The sequence below is a fragment of the Telopea speciosissima genome, chromosome 2 (assembly GCF_018873765.1).
Source record: "Telopea speciosissima isolate NSW1024214 ecotype Mountain lineage chromosome 2, Tspe_v1, whole genome shotgun sequence".
Lineage (NCBI taxonomy): Eukaryota > Viridiplantae > Streptophyta > Magnoliopsida > Proteales > Proteaceae > Telopea > Telopea speciosissima.
The window spans coordinates 52,121,587-52,136,825 of record NC_057917.1 but is presented as its reverse complement, the minus strand read 5'-3'; the positions used below and the strand labels follow the sequence as shown (position 1 = coordinate 52,136,825).

The 15,239-nt window shown below is 42.7% G+C and overlaps 1 pseudogene; it reads right to left on the bottom strand.

Annotated features, from left to right (window-relative positions):
* Positions 1 to 418: 418 nt before the first annotated feature.
* On the bottom strand, positions 419 to 12,640 carry LOC122651686 (annotated as a pseudogene).
* Positions 12,641 to 15,239: the final 2,599 nt, after the last annotated feature.

Here is a 15,239-nt window from a genome sequence, read left to right as displayed (position 1 = left end):
ACATGTGTTATATCACTATTTAGATGGGAAAATCAGTGTAAAGTTGGTTTTTCATTTTTCATTCTTTTAAACAACTTAAGCATACATCATGCATAATATATTGAAAGCTCAAACCACATACCAACAAACCAGTAGATCATGTTACAGTTGTCAGTACCCTGATATGCATTGTAATACAATTATAAAAAAAAAAAAAACAACTACCACCTCGACAAAATGATAATGACAAAATCTAACCAAAAACAAAACCAAGAAAAATAATAAATTTCCATGTGCAAGAAACAAATTACAAAATAAAGATCTGATAATAGTTCTAAAGAGTAATCCTAGACGAAGTGATAATGGAAAATTTTGACCATAACGCAAACCAGAGTAAAGACTAACAAAATGCCTAGAGCCAAAGTTAGGTAAAATCCAGACAAACAGCCAGTAACCAAAGCATTGACTGTTGTCCTCAATCACTTCCAAAAGATGACAGTAAAGCCACTAACCTTATGAGGCTGCAAAATAAATTGTCGACACAACCAAAACACCCTCAGTGTTCCACGGCATTGTGTTCAAAGCAAGACTACCTCACTGTAATCATATCATCGATCTTCAAAATCATCCGCACACACTCAGTTGCCAATGTGATTGCACTAGTGCTCACAAGCAATGGCTGCACGACATTCTCCTCCAGTATGTTAGTGATCTGTCCTTTCCTCACATTGATGCCAGTATTGATCTCTCCCTGAGCATGGCTGGCGGTTTCGGAGTTCCGTAATAATAGTTATCGGGTTCAAACCCGCATTCTCAGCTAAAGTATATGGAATAACTTCCAGAGCCTCTGCAAATGATCGGACACAATAACTCTTCATCCCCTGCAAGGCCTTTGCCCAGGCCTCAAGCTGCTGTGACAGCTCTATCTCTGGGGCACCACCACCAGCAATCAGGAATCTCTTGTTGACCAAACATCTAACAACACACAACGCATCATGCAAACTCCGTTCAGCTTCATCAAGAACCAACTGAGTAGAACCGCGAACAAGCACAGTCTTCGTCCTACCCATATCCCGAATACCAGTGATCTTCACAAGTTTCCCCCCCATCTCCCAGCGAAACTTCCTCTGCGCAATCAGCATGTCCTAACTTCTCCCCACGGAAATGCTCGATATTCGCAATTGGCAGGCAATTCAAAGTCTTTGTGATGAACTCAATCTCATCACGCTCAACATCCTTAACCACCAAAATCTTCGCCTTGGCAAAATAATGCAATGACAGATCCGTCTCCGCATCCCTCAAAATACTTTTTTTAATCAGCAACACGTTACACCCAGTAGCCTTGATTTTCTTAATCATACCCAGAATGTAATTGCGTTCCTCCTTCAGAATACGATCCATCTGAGTATAATCTGAGACAACAATGCTCTGTTCAATGTCCGTTTTAGGAGGCGATATCTGAAACTGGATGACAGTGATCTTAGCATTCTCGACACGAGTAGGACCACCAGCAGAATGACTAACTTTCTTGTCAAACACCAATCCCTTAACAAGTTCCGTGTCGTCCACAGTGCCGCCGAGCTTCTTAATGATATTTGTTGGACAAGTGTGTCCATCAAACCCGGTTCGGTCCGGTTCAACCCGGTTCACCTTTGTATTGAACATTTATACATTTTAGTTTGATATTGTCACATGCGATATAAACTTTTTGAGCATTATGTGTCCGTAAGTTATACTTAAAATGGTAGTCACGACTAGGGTTTGGGCTGGGCACCCTTATCATATGGTCGTCGCATTGGGTATGCCTAGACATGTGATGTCGAGAATGCAATGCGAGTGCTCACATGTTTGATGTGTGCATTGGCGAAGAATCTACTTTGTCGATTCCCTCATGTATTCTTGCCGGATGTAGGAAGGGATAGGCATGTGTCACGACACCCTGCACTGAGGGAACCTCACCTTGCAAAGTGTGATCGCATTCTTTGGTTCATCAATGACTGAGACTCAAGCGAGTCAAAGCAGGTGTTCTGGGAATGCGTGAACACTTTGTGAGTGAAGGAGTTATCCAACACGGTCACCATGCCCGATTGGGGAACACCAAGATAGAGACTGCTCGTGCATGGTCGGATCGAATGCGGATCCAGATGCCGTTTTTGGAAATGGTTTTGCAAAATTTATTTTACATAAAATGATACATTATTTATAGTTATTTCAAATAAAGTATTTTATCGAGTTTTGCGGGACCCGATCGGATGCACAGACGCTCTTATATGGACATGTACTATGGATTGGGGTTTGGCAGTACAGGTGTACATGTCCTAGATTCCAGAATGTTGGTGTTGATTAGGGGGGGGTTGTATATGATAAATTGTTATCATATAGGGAGTTATTTGGAATTTGCTAATTTAATTGGCTCTTTATTTAATTAATGGATTTGGTGCTAATTGTAATTATCCATTAATAATTAAATAAAGAATTTAATTAATACTTTCCCTATTAGATTTTGCTTCTTCACCTGTGTAGTACTTTGAGTTTAAACAGAACTGCCAGACTGAGAGAGAGAGAGAGAGTCAGACTCTCACTAGGGCTCTATTAAATCTATCTAGGATTTAATTAAACCCTATTATTATAAATAGGGGACCATAAAACGCAGAAGAGGAAGCTTTCCATGTTTTTGGAGCAGACACACTCTCTCTCCTACTTTTTTGATTTCTCTCTCTCCCTCTTGTGATCTCTCTTCTTCTTCTTGCTTCTCTCACCTGTGTTTGAGAGTTAGGGTTTGTGAAACCCTAGATCTGTGCTGAAGAATTTGAGAGCATCTGGGATTGGCTTGAAGAACCTTGGTAGCACCATTGGAGGTTCAGATCTGTTTGTTTGGAGCGCTCACTGGAGGAAGAACCACTGTCTATTGGAGGAGCAACACTTGAGGCTCACCATGTTAGCAGTTCTTCATTAATTCCTTCAGTTTATTGATTATTAATATTTATGGGATGCGAAAGAAACTCAAATCGACCTTTTCCGCTGCGCATTCGAGTTAGGGATGGATCTCCCTTGCCATGTGATGGACTAGGGATGGGTTTCTTCGTTCCTACTGTGATAATAAATTTTATGGGACACATGAGGGAAGGAGAAACCCTAACAGGGATGCACCAGGGTTCCCATGGGCGACCATGGGAAGCCCTAAAAATTAAAATGGGGCACCCATGGGACACCATGGGCTAACCCAGGGCATGCAAAACCCTAAGGATAAATATCTTGGTCTCCCCAGGGAACCATGGTTTGATCCCTGGACCGTTGTTTGGCCAACAGTGTGGTATCAAAGCCACCTTTCCCACCCATGAATATTAGATAATTAATAGTTTAATGTAATTATCATGAGTGGGATGCAAGTTGGCACATGGGTGGTTAGAATATGGTTGTTGTAACAACCTTCCCATGTACACATGGGTAGTTACAAGGTTGTTAGTGTAACAACCTACCCATGTGATGATGGATTTGGTTTGTTTTATTTATTCCAATTATTGAAACATGTATCCAATTAGGTTATGATTACTAATTTTTTAATCATATTCTATATGTGGGGGGGGGGGGGGCGCACGTGGCCAAGCCTCTGCGCACGCCCTCCCCATGAACCTATCCTTGTGTGCATCCCCTTGCGGGCTTGCCTGCTGGGCTCGCAGGCCGCTGTCCGTGGGCCTTGTGCCTATGGATGCGCAGGAGTGCTGCGGCTGCGCATGTGGGCTGCATGCACCCCCTTGTTTTCCCTCCGGTTTAACAAAAAAAAAAAAAAAAAAAAAAAAAAAAAAAAAAAAGTTTTTTTTTCAAAACAGAATTTTATTATTTTGTTTTGTTTTTTGGAGGATGATGATGAGTGAAGAGATTCCCTCTTTACCCACTTGCAATTAAAATACGATTTTAATTTTATGGGCTTGGATACATGTTATCACATGCGATGTGGTGGTTCAATAATTGAAGGAATCCATGTTTTAATTTTTGGTTTAATTGCTTTAATGCTCATGCATGAAATTATATTATGATGTGATTATGGGAATCACATTCTAATAAATGGATGGATTATTTATGTATGTGATACATGGGGTTATGGGTGGATGTGATGCTTCTCTCTCTTTCTCTCTCTCCCCCTATCTTTTTTATAAATAAATGTACTCCACCCCATGGGCAGCCCAAATGGTGGGTTGGTTTCTCCATGCGAGGTTTCTTTATTATTATGAAAAGAAAAGTGTATAGAATTTTTCTTAGGTTTTTATTGTAATTTTAGAGGAGTTAGGACTCCCAGGGCATGTTGATGGTGATCCACATGTGGTGCTCAAAGCTTATGGGGATGCAAGTCATCTACTTTGAAGACGTAATTGGGCGGAGGAGATGATCAAGGCGTGGCATCCATGGCATGATAAATGCACCCAAAGTTATTAGTTTTATTTTTATTGGGAGGGTTTTTTAATTGCTTCTGATAAAAATGCCGTCATCCCATAATCACTTTTAATTAATGTTGATTAATTATGTTGTTTAAATCTATCCATGTATGTGAGAGTTAATTAATCCCTCTTTATTCACAATACATGTATGATATGGACTAGTCTTAATCGATAAACATGTCCATGGCCTCCTATTGAAGATAAATGTAGACAGTGTGTGACATGACCCTGCATAAGCCGACAGGACATTGTCAAGATCTTTATCACACATTTATCTATATTTATCTCTATCTAGATATGTTAGGGTATGGATAGTGAGAGGGCACTGCGACAGTGGGCCATCTTTCATGATTCTATGATTCTAACTAATGCAATAAGTAAGTACATGACTTGGATGTATGTCAGCTGACAGGATCTGGACATGACACCCAGGTGGCCGAAAATATTGGAAGCCCATGAGGCGGACAGCTTAGTCCATACTACCATGGTGTGTATAATGACTCCCGACAGGGTAAGATATGCATGCAAGGGTTATAGGTATCCAATTCATCTTTTGGGTTATGAGGGAAACCCAAATCATGAAAGACCATTGATGTGTGTGTGCTCAATTTATTATTTTCAATGGTCATTAATTAGCATGTGGTTATTTACTTGTGCATGTGTAGATTAATATACGATGGCTGCCGTTAATTCCAACCTGTTAACACTCATTAGCGAATACAAACTTAATAGTACAAACTATGTCGATTAGTACCGGAGCATTAAGTTGCTCCTGACTGCTGAAGGATTGTACACAGTTCTAGATGAACAAGTTCCTCCTCAACCCTACCCGAACGATTTTGAGGCAAATGAAGAGATGCAAGAGTTCCTCATGAGGGATTCCAAGGCATCACTCTATATCCTAGGATCATTGGAAAAGTCAGTTGTAGACTCAGTCAAGGATATACACACTGCTGGGGGTAAAATGGATAAGCTTGTTGAATTGTTCAACAGGCAGTTGACACACGCACATTCTGATGCGGTAAGTCAAATCCATAACTCTAAGATGTCCTAGGGGACTCCAGTGATGGATCATGTAATGAAAATGATCAATCTGTTTGAAAAATTGAAATCCATGGGGATGTGATCTTAGCGTCACTCACTTCTACCTACGCACCTTTTAGGATGTCCTACAAGATGTCCGAGAAAGAGATGGAGCTCACCGAGCTTGCTAATGCACTGGTAGAAGCTGAAGCGTCCTTGAAAAAGGACAAGGCTGAGGTCAATGCAACTGAGGCAAAACCTTCTTCAAATGGGAAGAAGAAGAAAAAGGGAAGTAAGGGCAAGACCCTGAAAACCAAGCGTGGGAAGTTTGGAAATAAAGGCAAAGGCAAGTGCTTCTATTGCAAGAAGGAGGGTCACTGGAAAAGAAACTGTCGTGCTTACCTGACAACTTTGAAAGACAAGAAGCCGGATGAAACAGAGGCTACTAAAGAAGGTACATGTGATGTTCACGTTCTTTATGAGTCTAATTTGTCTTTTGAACCGACCAATTCTTGGTTGGTGGATAGTGGATCCATTGTTCGCATTTGCAATGATTTGCGGGAGTTCAAGGAGACAAGGAACCTGAAAGAAATGAAGTGCGTCTTCGAATGGGCACTGGGGTGAGACCATGGCGTTGGCTGTGGGAACTTTTATTTTAAATTTTAGTTACTGCTAGTTTAGTTTAACCTGGAAAGAAATGAAGTGCGTCTTCGGATGGGCACTGGAGCTGAGACCATGGCGTTGGTTGTGGGAACTTTTATTTTAAATTTTAGTTCCTAGTTTAGTTTTAAAGGATTGCTATTATGTACCCTCTTTTAAGAGGAATATTATTTCGATTTCAAAACTTGTTTTGGACGGATATAGTTTTTCCTTTAATTCTAAATTGGTTATTCGTTTTAATAATTCCTTTGTGACATCCAGATATATGCAAAGTGGTTTGTATTTTCTAGATTGCCCTATTAGAACGAATGTTGTTTCAAATGTTGATTTGAAACGAGCACTCAATGAACTCAACATATCTCGTGGCATTTAAGATTGGGTCACATAAATGTGGACCGAATCGAGATTGGTGAGGGATGGACCCTTAGAGAGTCGAGGTGGAACCATTCCCCACTGTGAGTCATGCTTTCAGGGCAAAATGACCAATAAACCCTTTAGCAATAAAGGTTCTAGAGCCACGAGATCTGTTGGAGTTGATACACGCCGTGTGTGTGGACTCATAAACATATAAGCAAGATATGGGTATGAGTACTTTATCACGTTCACCGATGATTACTCTAGATATGGTTACATATACTTGATGCATAGGAAATCGGGAGCCTTTGATAAATTCAAAGAATTCCAAGCCGAGGTCGAAAGACGACTCGATAAACGCATCAAGTCCTAATGATCGATCGTGGAGGGAGTATCTATCGGATGAGTTTAAAGAACATCTCATATCCCAAGGGATAGTTAGTCGACTAACTAATCCAGGCACACCACAACAAAATGGTGTATCTCGAGCGATGCAATCGAGACCCTATTGGATATGGTCGGGACGATGCTCACTTATAGTGAGTGCCTCTTTCTTTTTGGGGGTACGCTTTAGAGACGGCGATATATATCTTGAATAGGGTTCCATCTAAGTCGTATCCAAGACACCCTTTGAGTTGTGGAAGAGGCGAAAGCCCGATATTCAACACCTTAGGGTATGGGGTTGCATAGCACAAGTGCGAAAGCAATGAGAGACAAGTTGGAATCCAGGACTTGAGATGCTATTTCTTAGGCTACCCGGAAGCACGATAGACTATTATTTCTATGACCATTGACCAAAAGGTCATTGTAAGTAAACATGTCACATTTTGGAGGAAGAAATGATGACCCGAGGTCCAGAACTAGTAGTCATAAAAGAGCTATCGGATGGCTCGAACGTCACTTCAGTGAGACCAAGCGACATACCCACTGAAATACCAACACCGAGGAACCTCGGCAGTGGGAGGACTATTAGACCACCCACCGGGTTAACTCTTCTAACCGAAGAGGAACGTGGAAGAGTTCCACATGGTATCGGTTGAATCGAATGATGATCCAATGACATACTTTGAGGCTCTAAAGGATGTTGATGCCACTAGGTGGTGGAGGCAATGCGCTCGAAATTGATTCGATGCATTCCAACAAGGTCACGGACTCTAGTCGATCCACCACTTGGCGTCAAGCCAATTGGATGCAAATGGATCTTCAAGAGGAAGAAGGGCGCATATGGAATGGTCGAAAGATTGAAAGCGAGGCGGTAGCAAAGGGCTATACCCGAAAGAGGGTATAGACTATGAGAAACCTTTTCACCGATGGCGATGATGAAATCCATCGGGATTTTATTGGCTATCGCTGACACACTTTGATTAAGAGATTTGGCAGATGGATGTGCAGACTGCATTTCTAAATGGGTTCCTTCAAGAGGATATCTACATGTAACAGCCAGAGGGGTTCTCTTCCTTGGAGGAAGAAAGAAAGGTGTGCAAATTGCAGAGGTCTATTTATGAGCTGTGTAAGTACCGCGGTCCTTCGGGACAAAGATTTCCTCAGCCCTCTTCCTTTGTTGGTATATTGGCAACATAAGGTTATTGGGAGATACATGTGTGTGTATATATGTGGATAACGTTGTCAATGTATGATAAATAGGGGATTGGGATCATGCATTAAAATATGTTAACCTAATGAGAAGTCGCTACCTAGGGTTAGGGCCTAGGACCCATTAAGTGTAGCCCTACCCGTGGTGAGCGGAATCGGACTACGTGACTCCATATGGTCCATCCAAAGGTTCGGGTAAGGGGTCAGGTTACGAGTGTGGGAAGGTGTTAGGCACCCACCTCGCCCGGCCGAAGTCGGTCTCTCTGTGTTAGATGCTACATATTATGAACTACATTCAGATGCTATGAATTGAACTAAAGTATAATAAACTACATTATATATGTGAAAAATGCGGACTAAAACGGTAAATATGAAAGGACTACATTGGATCAACAAAAGCGCAATGATGATACCGTATGGTTGTATGCCCTGGCTCGGGGAGATGGACGAATGGACGACAGCGCTTCTTTCGCGGAAGTACGGCTCTTCGAGTGATTTGAAAAAGAGTAAGCAGGCGAATAACGTCTCGTAGCAAAGGAGTTTCGATGGTTATCCGTGCACGACGGGATACCAAAGCCAAGGAGCCAAAGCGCTCTATACTCGGAGGGACAATCGAAGGATCGTCATGCCACAAGAAAACTTCAAGCACTCACACACTCATGAGAGAAGGAAGGGAAATGAGGGTGAAAAAGGGGAAAAGATGCTAGGAATCACTTGGGGAGGGTCTCTCCACCCAAAATTCCTTGGGAAATGTGAGAGGGGACCCTCCTATTTATAGGGAGGGACCTTTTCTCTCTCCTTGCCGGACAAGTCCTCCACGGTGCCATGGAGATGTCCACGGCGCCGTGGGGGACTTTTCCACGGCCGTGGGTGGCGTCGGCAAGCTGATGTCACACCCCTCATGGCGCCGTGTAAATCCGTACACATCCCCACGGTGCCAAGGGAAGGCGTCTACGGCGCCTTGGGAGCGCAGTGCCATTTTTCCTTATTTTTTGGCCTAAAATGGACCATTTTGTGCTCAGCATGGTTCTTGGTCCTATGGGTCAGGTATCTTTGGGTCTAAAAAGAGGGAGGGTGCGTCGTCCATCGTCCATGTCCCGTTGTCATCATCGCCAATTAGGGGGTGACAAAAAATCAGCGTCTACAGGCTGAAGCAGGCTTCCAGGAGCTGGAACATCAGGTTTGATCAATTAATCAAATCGTTTGGTTTTGATCAAAACATGGATGAACCATGCGTTTACAAGAAGATAAGTGGGAGGGCAGTATGTTTTCTTATTTTATACATAGATTACATATTGCTGATTGGTAACGATGTAGGATTCCTTTCATCGGTAAAGCATTGGTTATCCACAACGTTTTCGATGAAAGACCTTGTGAAGCTAGCTATATCCTTGGGATCAAACTCGTAAGAGATCGCGAGAAAAGGATGCTAGGCTTGTCACGGGCTACCTATATAGACAAAGTCCTGGCGATTTAGTATGGAGAACTCCAAGAGGGAAGTGTTCCCTTGGACATGGAGTCGGTCTTTCCGGATCTCAATGTCCTTAGTCTCACAGACATTGAAGAGATGAAGAGGATTCCCTATGCCTCAGCAGTAGGGAGTCTTATGTACGCTATGTTGTGTATGAGGCTGGACATTTGCTATGCAGTAGGTATGGTAAGTCATCATCAATCTAACCCTGGATGCGAGCATTGGAGTGCTGTCAAGAATATCCTCAAGTACCTGAGAATGACTAAGGAATATTTCTTGGTTTTGGATCGATCGATTTATCGGTATTGGGATACACAGTTGAATTTCCAAAGCGATAAGGATGACAGAAAATCCACGTCCAGGATGGTATATCTAATGGGTGCGAGTGCCATTGTGTGGCGGAGTGCGAAACAAAAGTCTACAGCCGATTCTACTACCGAAGCAGAATACCTTACAGCTTGTGATGCAGCAAAAGAAGGTGTTTGACTGAGGAAATTCCTATCAGATTTGGAGGTAGTCCCCAATCTTGTCAAGGGCCCTATTCCCCTGTTATGTGACAACAGAGGGGCCATTGCATAAGCTAAGGAGCCTAGGGCTCATCAGAGGAACAAGCACATGCAGCGGAAGTATCACCTCATCAGAGAGATTATCCAGCAGGGTGACGTGAGTATCTCCAAAGTGGACACAACTGAAAATGTGTCTGATGCCACAACAAAGGGTTTGTCACCAGGAGTGTTTGAGAAACACATGGAGGGCATGGGTTTAAAATGTATGGGGAATTGGCTTTGATGTATAAGTGGGAGATTGTTGGACAAGTGTGTGTCCATCAAACCCGGTTCGGTCCGATTCAACCCGGTTCACCTTTGTATTGAACATTTATACATTTTAGTTTGATATTGTCACATGCGATATAAACTTTTTGAGCATTATGTGTCCGTAAGTTATACTTAAAATGGTAGTCACGACTAGGGTTTGGGCTGGGCACCCTTATCATACGGTCGTGGCATTGGGTATGCCTAGACATGTGATGTCAGGGTACGAATGCGAGTGCTCACATGTTTGATGTGTGCATTGGCGAAGAATCTACTTTGTCGATTCCCTCATGTATTCGCCGATGTAGGAAGGGATAGACATGTGTCACCGACACCATGCACTGAGGGAACCTGTCACTTGCAAAGTGTGATCGCATTCTTTGGTTCATCAATGGTGAGACTCAAGCGAGTCAAAGCCGGTGTTGCGGGAATGCGTGAACACTTTGTGAGTGAAGGAGTTATCCAACAAGATCACCACGCCCGATTGGGGAACACCAAGATAGAGACTCAGTGCATGGTCGGATCGAATGCGGATCGATGCTTTTGGAAATGGTTTTGCAAAATTTATTTTATATAAAATGATACATTATTTATAGTTATTTCAAATAAAGTGTTTATCGAGTTTTATGGGACCCGATCGGATGCACGACGCTCTTATATGGACATTTACTATGGATTGGGGTTTGGCGATGCAGTGTACATGTCCTAGATTCCATAATGATGGTGTTGATTAGTGGGGGGTTGTATATGATAAATTGTTATCATATAGGGAGTTATTTGGAATTTACTAATTTAATTGGCTCTTTATTTAATTAATGGTTTTGGTGCTAATTGTAATTATCCATTAATAATTAAATAAAGAATTTAATTAATACTTTCCCTATTAGATTCTGCTTCTTCACCTGTGTAGCACTTTGAGTTTAAATAGAACTGCCAGACTGAGAGAGAGAGAGAGAGAGAGTCAGACTCTCACTAGGGCTCTATTAAATCTATCTAGGATTTAATTAAACCCTATTATTATAAATAGGGGACCATAAAACGCAGAAGAGGAAGCTCTCCACATTTTTTGGAGCAGACACTCTCTCTCCTACATTTTTGGTTTCTCTCTCTCCCTCTTGTGATCTCTCTTCTTCTTCTTGCTTCTCTCACCTGTGTTTGAGAGTTAAGGTTTGTGAAACCCTAGATCTGTGCTGAAGAATTTGAGAGCATCTGGGATTGGCTTGAAGAACCTTGGTAGCACCATTGGAGGTTCAGATCTGTTTGCTTGGAGCGCTCACTGGAGGAAGAACCACTTGTCTATTGGAGGAGCAACACTTGAGGCTCACCAGGTTAGCAGTTCTTCATTAATTCCTTCAGTTTATTAATTATTTATATTTATGGGATGCGAAAGAAACTCAAATCGACCTTTTTCGCTGCGCATTCAAGTTAGGGATGGATCCCCCTTGCCATGTGATGGACTAGGAATGAGTTTCTTCGTCCCTACTGTGATAATAAATTTTATGGGACACATGAGGGGAGGAGAAACCCTAATAGGGATGCACCAGGATTCCCATGGGCGACCATGGGAAGCCCTAAAAATTAAAATGGGGCACCCATGGGACACCATGGGCTAACCCAGGGCGTGCAAAACCCTAAGGATAAATATCTTGGTCTCCCTAGGGAACCATGGTTTGATCCCTAGACCGTTGTTTGGCCAACAATCTTAACGTCACGGAGATCAATGAGATCAGGCTTGGCGGGGTCCACGACCGAGAGGACAGCGTCGATCGCTAGTGGAGCAAGAAGCATTGAGTACTGACTAACAACTTTGCTATTAAGCAAAGTGCTGGCAGATTTGATGAGTGAATCGCGATCAGTGAGCTCAACGGGGACAGCCATGGCGGTGAGCACATTGACGGCCTTCTGAGATGCTTTGTGGAGGGCATCTGAGATAACAGTTGGATGGATACCATTACTGAGGAGAGGGTGGCATTGCTTCAGAAGGCACCGACGAGGACAATGACGGTGGGGGTGCCGTCACCGGGGACGACGTCTTGGGACTTAGAGAGCTCGACGGGCATTTTGGAAGCGGGTTGAAGGACTTCCATCTTGTCAAGGATGGTGGCACCGTCGTTAGTGATGATAACTTCATCGGAGGCTGTAGAGATCATCTTGTCCATGCCTTTGGGGCCAAGGCTGGTTCAGATGGCATTGGCGACGGTTCGAGCAGCGGAAATATTTGCCTGGCGGATGTCTTCCTTGCGTTTGTTATCGACTTAGCTCTCCGTCTTAAAGGAGGTGGAATGTGGCTGTAAAATAGCAGGGGTCGCCATCAGTCTTCTGAGCTGAAACCCTAAACCTAGAAATGTAAGACGAGAACTTTGAAGCTCCGAACGACTGAAAATGCCTGGTACTACCAAAACCTAAGACGTACGAGCGATGGGAGTGATTACTTTGCTCGAATGAGAAGGAGAAGCAAAGCGGGTAGTGTCTGGAGTTTGGACTATGGAGTGGGGAATGGTTCAGACTTCCTCTCTTGAGACTTCACAGTTTTTACGATTTTTTTTTTTAAAAAAACGGTTGGGTTCGGTCTGGCTTTATGTTTCGTACTACCAGCTTCGAGGAGTGTGGGGGTGTCAATCGATCGGTTTGGTTCGATCCAATTTTAGTATGGATTGAACTGTTTTGATTTGAAATTAAATCAACCCATTAACAATAAAAAAAAATTAATAAAGAAATTTACACGTACCTCCCCTGAGGTAAGGCCTAGTTATAGATTCACCTGTGAGTTTTGGATATTTACGCATAACTGTTTTCCAAAACCACTCTAATTGTTTTTCCTGTTAGTTAGGAATAGTAAAAGTCTTTTAGACATTTTATGATCAATATACCCTTAATATGGTAGAATGACATTATTGTCCTCTTTGTCTTCTTCTTCTTGGTTCTCACCTTCCTCTTTTGATCCTGCAATGCATCTTCCTTCTTTGTCGCCTGATTCGCCACCTCCACCCCTTCCCTCTATGAGCGTCATGTCTAATGCATTTTCTTCGACGTCACCAAGAACCTAAAGCAAACCCTAATGCTGTTCCGCAAGTGCAAGCACAGTGGCCTCCTTCGTTGCGTTGTCAAAATCACCAGCGCCACTGACTTACACAAGTCCTTCGGAAAAGGGCTTTCTGTCTGTACTTTCTCCATCTGTACCCATCTTCCAGATGATCAACCTCGCTTTTCGTCATGACCGTAAATCTCCGTTCTCTCTAGCTTTTCTGATTCTTCTTTTTGGGTTTCGACCTAAAAACAATAATTAGAGATGGATGGGTTTAAAAATCTGACTAAAGCTACACTGAAAAACACTCAAATTCTAAACACACAATGCCCGATAAAGAAGGTACACAAGTGAACTGGAGAGAAAGAAACTTACTATTTCTTGGGTTTCTCCTGTTCTTCATTCCTAGTCTACTGGTTTGGTCTGGTCATCATTTACGGCTTTAGTAGAAGACGAAGAAATCGAAGAGAAGTTGGGGGAGGTGGTGGTGGTGTCGGTGGAGGTGAGAGTGGCATGGATGGTTGTTGGTACTGATGAAGCAAATTGAATATGGAAGGACGAAGATCTTGGATGCCAAGTAAGTCCTTGAAACCCTTGGAGACTCCTTGCTCGACGCCTCCACCGACTAGGAAAGGGTTTGTGTCATTGCCAGAGAGCTTGGGATTCCTGTGATTGTGCAGGTTCTCTTCGATTCATCCATGAGGGTTCAGATTGGGGTTGCCAATTTAGTGGCCATGATGGCCAAGCACAACCCTGTTGCTCAGGAGGAGTTCGCTAGGGAGAACGCCATTAGGCTTCTTGTCTCCTTATTGCCCATCGATGTTTTCCTAGATGAGCCCAATCATGAAAATCCTAGCTAGCATTCAATCTACTGTTCAAAACTATACGCAGAACGCGAAGAAGTCGTCCACCACCACAACGACGCATACCACAGACTCACGCTCAAGCTCTTCTTCTTCTTTGTACTATTCAAACGTCATTGGTCTGTACAATCACAGGAAAGACAGTGAGAATGAGAAGCCAAAGGTGAAGCTCTAGCTCAAGATTAGTTGCTTCAAGGCGTTTTGGATCCTGTTCCAATTGAAGTATATCCGACACCCAGAGGATTACTGAGACCAAAGGGTTGCTTTACCTTGCGAAGCTCATTGAAAAGGAACAAGGGGAGTTGTAGGAACATTGCCTCATGATAGTCATGGAGATTACCGTTGCAGTCGAATCCAATGTTGACCTTAGGCATGCAGCTTTCAAGACCAATTCTTCTCCGGCAAAGGCGGTTGTGGAACAACTTCTGAGGATAAAAAAATATAGTTTGAAGCAATAATAATTAAAGGCAATTTGGTCAATCTATGATATATTCTAATGTTTTTAGTCTCAGGTTAACGGAGTGGGTTTAATTATTAACTATTTTGGAAAACAAGGGTGGTATGCATAAATATCCAAAACTCACAGGTGGGTCTGTAATCAGGCTTTACCTCAGGGGAGATACGTGTAAATTTCCCAAAAAATTATTTGTTCCGCCTTTTTCAATCTGGTACGGTCACCTTTTAAGATATAAAATAAAAGTCATCTATAAGATAGCTAGAATGAGGGAAAGGATGAGTAGAGACTTCACCCACATTAGATGCATTAAAAGTGATGATGGTAGAGTTCTAGTATGGAATTAGGACATTGAAGAGAGGTGGAACCATTATTTCTATAGCCGACTAATGAATCCAATTTGAGTTATAGCGGACCGAGAGAAGGAACTACATCAAGTCACCTGTTTGAGGTATATACGTAAAATTAGAGGTTCTACATAAAAAAGCACTAAAAAGGATGAAAATAGCCAAGGCTCCTGGTCCAGATAGGGTCCCAATAGAAGTGTGGAAGAGCTTAGGAAACTATGG